At 37.5% G+C, this 9,691-nt stretch overlaps 1 non-coding gene across 1 annotated transcript; it reads right to left on the bottom strand.

Moving 5' to 3' along the window:
• Window positions 1-9,165: 9,165 nt before the first annotated feature.
• LOC135675257 (U6 spliceosomal RNA) lies at window positions 9,166-9,267 on the bottom strand. The gene has a single exon (XR_010513836.1). It is a non-coding gene; the product is annotated as a U6 spliceosomal RNA (small nuclear RNA).
• Window positions 9,268-9,691: the final 424 nt, after the last annotated feature.

Genomic DNA, 9,691 nt, shown 5'->3' on the forward strand with positions numbered 1-9,691 from the left:
ACTGAGCAGAAGTCTGACAAAAAGACACAAGCATGCATGCATGCGAGACTGATGAAGTTGCATAGTAACATACATAATTGACTGAGAAAAAGTTACGCCAACTTGTGCATTACATTTATAGCATATGCAGCAGAATATGTTGTAGTCTATTTCTTGTCACGTATGTCGAGTGATAGGTCCGAGCAACTTGTCATTGGCTTCACGGAGTAGCTGAGCAAACTCTCTGCAGTCATCAAACTCATAAAACAACACAGCGAAACAACTATTGTCATCCAGAACGCATATTACTGGAAGTTTTGTTCCGAGTGGAAATATTAATGTTTTAACCGAATACGATAGTTTTTTCCTTTTGCTATTTTCAATTGAATAGAAAAACAAAATGATACAAGACATGTTTACCCTTAATCGGTGATCAACATGTGACAACTCAGTCAACTCATATGACAACCTAATCAACTCAAAGAGAGATGAGGGTCCCAATCAACAACATAAAAGGCTCATTAGACTAAAGTAATTGAGGTGAACAGTATCTATTCAAACTTCTTCCTACCCTTATTAACTTGAGTGATGAACCCACCCGACCTTGATTTTCTTATAGGTCGACATCTAAGAACCCTAGGCACACTCGAAGGCTTTTTACACACATGAGCCTGAATCAAGTTTAGTTGATCCAACAATAATCGAACTTCCAAATGCTAATGAAATTCAAGATGCATCTCAATCCAACAACTAAGTGTGTCATTATAATCAACTCAGGAAAGTTCCTTGGCTTTATTATTGTTGAATCTTGGATTTTGATGATGAAATCAATTGATAGTATTTATGATTTGATCTACGTTTTGAGTGACGCGGGAAGCTTCGATTAGGGAAAGACAATTAAAGCATGAAGAATCATGTTAGGCCGAAGAAAAATATGTCAGAAGATTGAACATCACGTCGAAGGATCGGTCGATGTATCGACAGAAGGCTTCGGGCCATGAGTTCGGGCATCAAGCCAAAAACAGCATATATTGTGCTAATGAAATCAGAGTTGCGGAGGTCAACTGGTCGATTCGGCAATAGGCCGTAAGAGAGGACGATGCGCCCAAGAATCAAACGAAGCGTCAATGAACCAATGACATGCCGGACAACATTTGATTAGCTTAGTAATAATTGTCTAGATCGAAGTGGGTTTTAAGTATGCAGGATTAACTATAATAGCAAGGCATAAAGCAAAATGAAGTTCCGGAATCTAGAAGAAAAAATGAGAGAACTCTACATAAACCTTGAGTTCCCTCCTCCCAGTGTTTAGAGTTACTCGTAAGGGAGGTGTGTGAGGGAATACTTGTAAAAGAGTGACTTGTAAAGGTTATCTCATAAACCTATGAAAAGGAGAAAGTATTGTAAAAGGGTAGTTGGTCTTCACCCATTGAAGGAAGACTGATAGCGGATGTCGGTGGCCTCAACGAAGGAGGAATCGAAAATGAATGTAGGTCACGACGATCGAACCACTATAAAATCTGGTTTGTATTTATTTTGAGCAATTTACTTTCATAGCAAACTTCCTCCTTACTTTGCTTTCACTACGTTTATGAACAAATACGTATTTAAGTCAAGCACATTTACGAAATCGGTTTTTATCGAACAAAGAATTTTCAAACCGACATTTTTATTGCTACACTAATTCAACCCCCCCCCCCCCCCCCCCCCCCCCCTTCTTAGTGCCGACTGGTTCCTAACAATTATACACAAACATAAATTAGATACTATTCTTGATAAGAGATTCGCCTCCCTTGGTCAGTCAAGGAGGTGCAATAGCTAACGAGTTAGGTAGTAGTCCTCAGTCATTTTCTCTTAGTTAGGTGACAAGTGTTGGGAAATCTGGGAGAGCATCATATGTACAGTAGAAAAATAAAATAGAAATCGATTTCCTAAAAATAGGTTTATATCAAATTGCAAACGATGATTGGGAACAAAAAACTCATCAAATCGAAAACTATGTAAGACAAGAGACGATCTCAGATAAGGGAACTCGTATATCCCTAATTTACAGATCTTAATCCATAAATAAATGAGATCTCATATTATCCTCTCTTGCGGTGATCCATACGGCGGATGAAGCGATGGCACACCTCCTCTTACGATGCATTGTCTCCTTACTTTTGTGCACTGCCACCACACAGTAGGGGCAGTCCTTCTCGCTGCCCTCTCACACTAGAGAAGGGGCAATCGATTGAGGAAAGGGAGAAATTAGGGAGGTGGCCGTTAAGGGGTCCAACCTTTTAACCTTTTTAGTCATATATCTCTTTTATAGAGAACTCTTACTACTAACCTTAATGGATCCTCCCATATTAGGTACTAGATTTCCATCTAATTACCCTAGCATATTGGATACTGAATCTCCATCAAATTATCCCTAGTTTAATGGAAATTAGATCTTTATCCAATTATCCATTATAAGCTCTTATTGTGTCTCACCCAACGGATCCAATAAAATATGGGTTTATTGGATATCACATATCAAATCATCTATTCGTCGCGTCATCTACTATATATATATGACCCTCTAGGCCTAATACTAAGTTGGTCATGAGTTACACATATCAGAACTCCTTCTGATACAGTGAATTATTATCTTATAATAATTCACTCAACTTATTGACTATGGATGTACTAGGCCATTACGTCATAGTCCCTAAAGGGTACAGGGAGATCTAATCAACCGAATATATTTGCCCTCGATTATCGTATATCTATAGTCCTTTATCTATCTAATATCTTAGAGATTATATACCAAGCATGGTGCTATTAGACCCATATGGAATATACTCGAGTCTCGCTCTAATCGGATTCTCCCGGAGAACTCATTTTCTCTTAATCTGAATGACTCTGGCTAGAGATTTACCTAAGCGAGAACACATGAGATATTTCTCTCGATACCGAGAGTGGATGATCCTCTATTGATACTCAATTACTCTTGTAAGATTGACTACCACTCCCGATGACTAGTTGTGCTAAATCTGAAACTTCTAGGCCTATAAGTCTGATATCAAAGAGCGGAGTACTCATACAAGATTTCATTAGTGTCTCAAGTCTAAGGAACAGATACACAATTGGGATCACAGAACCGTTCTCTAACGATGGGATATTATTGACCATTCAACATTCTGTGAGCGGATCATTCAATGAACTTATTCTCCAATAAGCACCTGCACTATATCCTCAATATCCCCACACAAGCAACTACGAGACTAACTACTTCCGGATGGGTATATAGTACACTGATCTCTTCGATTATCTCAATGTCCCCCTCGAGTAATATATGATCGAGAATATTGAATATTTAGGGTTTGTGTTTATAGGTGAAATAGTCTCATTATCATGATTCCATCATGATTCAATTCTAATTGCACAAATTTATAGACATCACAATATATCAATCAAGCAATATAAAATAAAAATATAATAATAATAATAATAATAATAATATTATTATTATTATTAATATTAATAATAATAATAAAACTATGTAATGTGTCACACATGTCATCGCTCATGTGATTGGCTTGTAGGACACTTGTAATTAGCAACAAGTACCTCCCCTTTTTCCAAGCAGTGCAGAGAATTTGAAAGGCTTCACATGGACTAAGGAATGTCAAACAACCTATGATAGTTTAAAGGATTGATTGGTCAAATTACCACAGCTCAATTCTTGTAGCCTTAAGGAGAGTTTTACTATGCATCTGGCCACTACCTCGGTCCAGCTCAGTCTTGGTGAAAGAAGACTTGGGGTACCTAGAAGCATGTTTGCTATACTAGCCACCTCATGAGTAGAGATGAGCTACAATACCTACCGATTAAGAAGGTGGTGAGGAAGCTTTGGTCATTTTTTAAGTGAATGTGATCTATGTGGTTACGATCAACCACTCAAGTGAGTCCTCTCTTGGCTCAACTTACTAGGCAATCACGTGAGTGATGACACATGTGACATGACGATAATGAGTATATTGTGATGTCTATAGATTTTATCACTTTATATTTTATCTTTTGTTTATTATATTATTTGATATTGTATCACTTTATATTGCTTGTTGCATGAATATATTGTGATGTCTATGGATCTATGCAATGAGAATTAGATCGTGATGAGATCACGATAATGAGATCGATTCGCCTTTAAATACAGATCCTAAATAATCTTGGTCATAGGTTACTCAAGAGTGACATCAAGATAACCAGACATACTAGTGTACTGTATACCCGTACATATGATAGAAGTGGCTGGTTTCATAGCTACTCATGTAGGGACACTAGGGATATAGTGTAGGTGCTCATTGGAGAATGAGTTCATGATTGATCCACTCACAGAATGTTGGATGGTTGATGATGCCTTATTGTCATATAGTGATTTCGTAATCCTAGTGGTGTATCTGATCTTTAGACTTAAGATACCAAAGATGTCCTGTATAAGTACTTCACTCTTTGATACCAGACTTATAGGTCTGAAAGTTCTAGATTTAGTACAGCCGATCATTGAGAGTGGTAACCAACCTTACGAGGGCTATTGAGTGTCGATAGAGGATCATCCGCTCTTAGTGTCATAAGAGGAACATCCTATGCGTTCTTGCTAGAGTATTCGGATTGAGAGACAAAGAGTTCTATAGAAGAATTTGATTAGAGCGAGACTCGAGTAGAAACCGTATGAGTCTGACAGTACCGTACCCGATATACGGTCTTTAGGATATTAGATGGATGAGAGACTATAGGTACACGGTAACTGAGGATAAATGGGTCCAAAGGATTGGATTCCCTTGTATTGTCTGGGGGCTACAGCGTAGTGATATAATACGTCCGCAATCGATGAGTCGAGTGAATTATTATGAAGATAATAATTCACTGAGCTAGAAGGAGTTCTGATAGGTATGACTCATGGCCAACTCAATATTGGGCCTAGAGGATCACACACATATGATAGACGTTACGACGAGTAGAGGTTCAGATATGAGATATCCGCCAGAGCTCATATCTTATTGGATATCCAATAAGCCCCTGAATTATTAGATCATATGAATGAGATTCAATAAGAGCCAATGAGAGATTATTGGATAAAGATCCACTAATCTAAGAAGCTTGGATGAAGATCCAATACCTAATAGGGTAAGATCTATTAGAGTTAAGTTAATAGTGGGCCTCTATAAATATGAGGGAACCAAACACCCATAGGTTAGATGTTTCTTAGTTGCCACCTCATATTCTCCTCCTTAGATAGCAGGTATGGTGATTTGGACAGTGATTCGAGGAGCATTGTCGTAGCCTTGTTGTATGGATCATCGCTAGAGAGGAGAGCGCTTAACCTCCTTCGTCCACTCCTATAGATCTGCAGAGATAAGAGATATACGATCTTCCTAGGTAACATAACTATCTCAAATATGGTTTTCAGTTTCCCGGATTTTACACACTAATATTCGTACGACGACGAACACATCATTGAAAAATTTTGGGATTTTTTGTTTTCTGTTCTTCTACTACACATGTGATGTCACCCCTAGATTTCCCTACAGAAGTATTGTTCAATGATACTATAATTGAACCCAATCTTGAAGTATCATTCAATCACAAAATGATTGAACCCGACAATGAATGACCATCAAGAGACCAAACCTGATCATGAAGCATCATTAACGATAATATAATTGAAGCCAATGATGAAGTATAGTTTGATGATGGCAGTGTTGAACTTGATTATGAAGTGTTGCCTGACCATGATGTGATTGAACACTACCATGACATATCCTTCGACAATGATGCGACTGAAACTAACTATTAAACATTGTTCGATAATAACATGGTTAAACTAACCAGAAAGCATCCTTGGACCATGATGCGATGGAACTTAGCTATGAAGCATTATTCGATGATAATGCCACCAAATTTAATCATGAAGAATTATTCGATCACGACATCCTGAACCTGATTATGAAGTATCCCCCAACCACTATATGGTTAGAACTCGACCATGAAGCATCGTTTGATAAAGATGTGACCAAACCCAATTATGAAGCATCATTCAACGATGATGTAGCTAAACCCAACATTGAAACATCCTTGACCATGATGTGGTTGAATCCAACCATGAAGAATTATTTGACAATGATGTGGTCAAACCTAACCATAAAACATTATTCGACAACAACGAGACCAAACCTAACCATGAGGGATAACTCAACCATGACATGACCAAACATACTCATAACGCAAGTGAACTTAACCATTCAACAATGGGGCAGACGAACTTGACCATAAAGCATTCCTCGATCATGGTGTTATTGAACCTTATAATGCAGCATTATTCATCGATAATATAGCCAGTCCCAACAATTAAGCATCATTGGACCATGATGTGACTTAACTTGGCCATGAAGCATCATTTGATAATGATATGATCAAACTTAACTATAAAGCATCATTCGATGATGATGTAATCAAACTCGACCATGGTCACATGACCATGATGTGGCTAAACCTGACTATGAAGCATCATTCAATGACAATGTGGTTAAATATGGCCACGAAGCATCATTCGACAATGATGAGACCAAATCTGGATGAGGATGCAACCTAACATGGCCATGCACCATCTCTCAATTAAAATATACAAACCTGACCATGAAGCATTGTTCGACTATGGTGTGACTAACCCTAGCTATGAAGCATCTTGACCATGATGGGCCAAACGTGATCATGAAGCATTGTTTGACTATCATACTACTAAACTTGGCAATGAAGCACCATTCAACACAATGCGATCGAACCCAACCATAAAATATCCATCGACCACGATGCGATCGAGCCTAATCATGAAGCATCCCATGACCATGTTACGATCAAACGTAGTAATACGACATTGTTCAACGATGATGCAGTTAAACCTCATGATGAATGCATCATTTAATAATAATACGATCAAACTTGACTATGAAGCATCACCCGACTTTGATGCAGTCAAACATAGCCATGACACATCCTTCGATGATGATGTAATCAAATCAGACCAATGGAACAACATAAAATAACGATGTGGTTGAACTTGGGCATGAAGTGTCCTATGATCATGACATGATGAAACTCAAAGATGAAGCATCATTCAACTATGACACAACCAAACCTGGGCATGAAGCATCATTTGTTGTTGATGCGATCCAACTTGGCCATGAAGCATCATTTGACGAAGTTGTGACTGAACTAAACCATGAAGCATCAATCAATGATGATGCAACCAAACCCAACCATGAAATGTCACTTGCCCACAATGTGACCCAACTCAACTATAAAGCATTGCTTGATGATGATGTGCATAAACCCATCTAAGAAGCATCATTCTAGAATCATGCTAAATTGGACCATGAAATATCCTTCACAATGATGTGATCAAACCAGGCCATGAAATATCATTTAACTATGATGCTTTCGAATTTGACCATAAAACATCATTCAACTATAATGTAGTTGAACCTAACTATGAGTCATAAAGCATCACTATGATGTAGTCGAACATAACCATAAAGCATCCTCTGACCATGATATGGCCAAACTCGATAATAAAGTATCATTCAATAACAAAGTAGCTTAAGTCATTCATGAAGCATCATTTGATGATGACACAACCAAATCTACCCAAGATGTGGCCAAACCTAGCTATGAATCATTATTCAACAATGGTGCAATAGAACTTAGTCATGAAGCATCCCTGCCCACGATGTAATCAAACTCGACCCTTAAGCATCGTTTAGTGATGATGTAGGCGAACTCAATCATAAATAATCATTTTGATGATGATACAGTTGAATCTTGTTATGAAGCATTCTTCCAATGACTTGAAGCCAGCATAACAAATGATATTGGTCAGATGGCCTATTGAATAAAGCATCACGATGTCACGGCCCCTTTAATGTTTTGAAACACAATGGGAGAGATGACATGGGGTTTTGACATGTCTTACCTTACTATGTACCTAATCACCAAGACACATAGACCAAACTATCCTACAATGATGCCAATTGAGCACCAATGTGAAGGTTGATTTAATGTTAGGTTGGATGAATAGGTGGTGATGGTTTAATTTGGCATTTGATGTAGTGGAGTAATTGAGTTAGTATAAAGGGTTTGATTTAACATATAGTGTAGTTGACCAATTGAGTCAATATATAGGGTTACATGGATCTACCATCATTAATTTGGATTTAGGTATTTTTGAACTATGGTTTAATTACATCAAGTTAATATATTAGATATCATATCGGGATGTGCCTTAATAAATGGTATTAGTTACTATTTTTACGCAAAAATGGCAAGTTAATGAGGAGTACTATTGGTTAGTATTTTAACAAATCATTTGATATGATAAATGAAAACAAAAACACTACATACACACACATTAACAAGATGCAAGAAAGTGTAAGCAACTTGCTCATAAACATCTTTGAAGAAGTTCTTGATAGATCACAAAGAAAAATCTTAAATAAAGACAAGTTTCCAATGAAGAAAATCTTGGAGGATTAGAATAGAAGGTGCTCAATCCTTGCATAGAGAGCATGAACAAAGAAGAAAATGTCAATTAAACACAACTTATGTCCACAATTCATTGTTGTAATTGACCAGTATAGGGCCTGATCTATGAAAAGTACGATCTCTACTATTACGGCAAGCTTAAAAGCTAACTGATGTTCTTGTCGCCTCATTCAATAGGCAATTGATGTGCTTCACATCATCCGAAAGCTAATTGATGTTCTTCACATCGATCGCCTAATTCAATGGGTTTGGCTATTATAATAGTGGTTTAGAGGGGTTCATCGTCGAAATAGGACTCACGAGATAAATCGTAATGCTCCAAACCTAACGAAAAGCAGAGGATGATTCAACATCACATCCCTATATGTTTCCCTATAGGAATGTAAGGCCAAAACCTAAATAATTTACCTCCATAGTATGTTAATTACATGATTCAATCAATAATCAATCCATCTATAGGATATTCATAACCTACTTAACAATTTCAATAGTTTCTTTAAAATTCACAACATTCTAGTACAAATAACATACACGCAAAATATACTAAATGTATAGTAGTGTTAAAGTATAAATCATTCTTCCCTTCATATCCAAAAATGAGCTAATCCTCTAATCTGAAATATTAAGGATCATTTCTCAATATATGCATGTTTTTCTTGTGTATGGGTCATTCTAATATTCTCTGTATCGTTTTAATTTTATCGGATGATCCTGAACATCCTCTTCCTGCCACAATCTCAAGTCCGAAGTATTTGTAAGATCGAAGTTTGTAACTACATTAGATGAAGATGCCCTTGGATCCATCGAGAACTCCATGATGGATGGATTTGGGTTTAGCATGGTTTGAAACCCTAGCCATTTTGAATCAACAGTCACCATCTCGTTTGAGCCATAAGTACTAGCATTGCCGATAATTCTAGCTCTATTAGATAAGGACCCTATTGGATCGGTCTCCTTGATAGGCAAAACAGCTTGCCATCTTGAAGTGATGGGCATGATCTCACTTGAGCTGGAAGTACCCACATGATCACTGATAATAACTGCATCAGATGAATATGCTCTTGGATTGATCGAGAACTCCTTGAAGGGCAGAGATGGATTTAGCATGGGTTGAACACCTTGCCATCTTGAATCGATGGTCGTG

Source organism: Musa acuminata, chromosome BXJ1-5 (assembly GCF_036884655.1).
Source record: "Musa acuminata AAA Group cultivar baxijiao chromosome BXJ1-5, Cavendish_Baxijiao_AAA, whole genome shotgun sequence".
NCBI classification, from domain to species: Eukaryota; Viridiplantae; Streptophyta; class Magnoliopsida; order Zingiberales; family Musaceae; genus Musa; species Musa acuminata.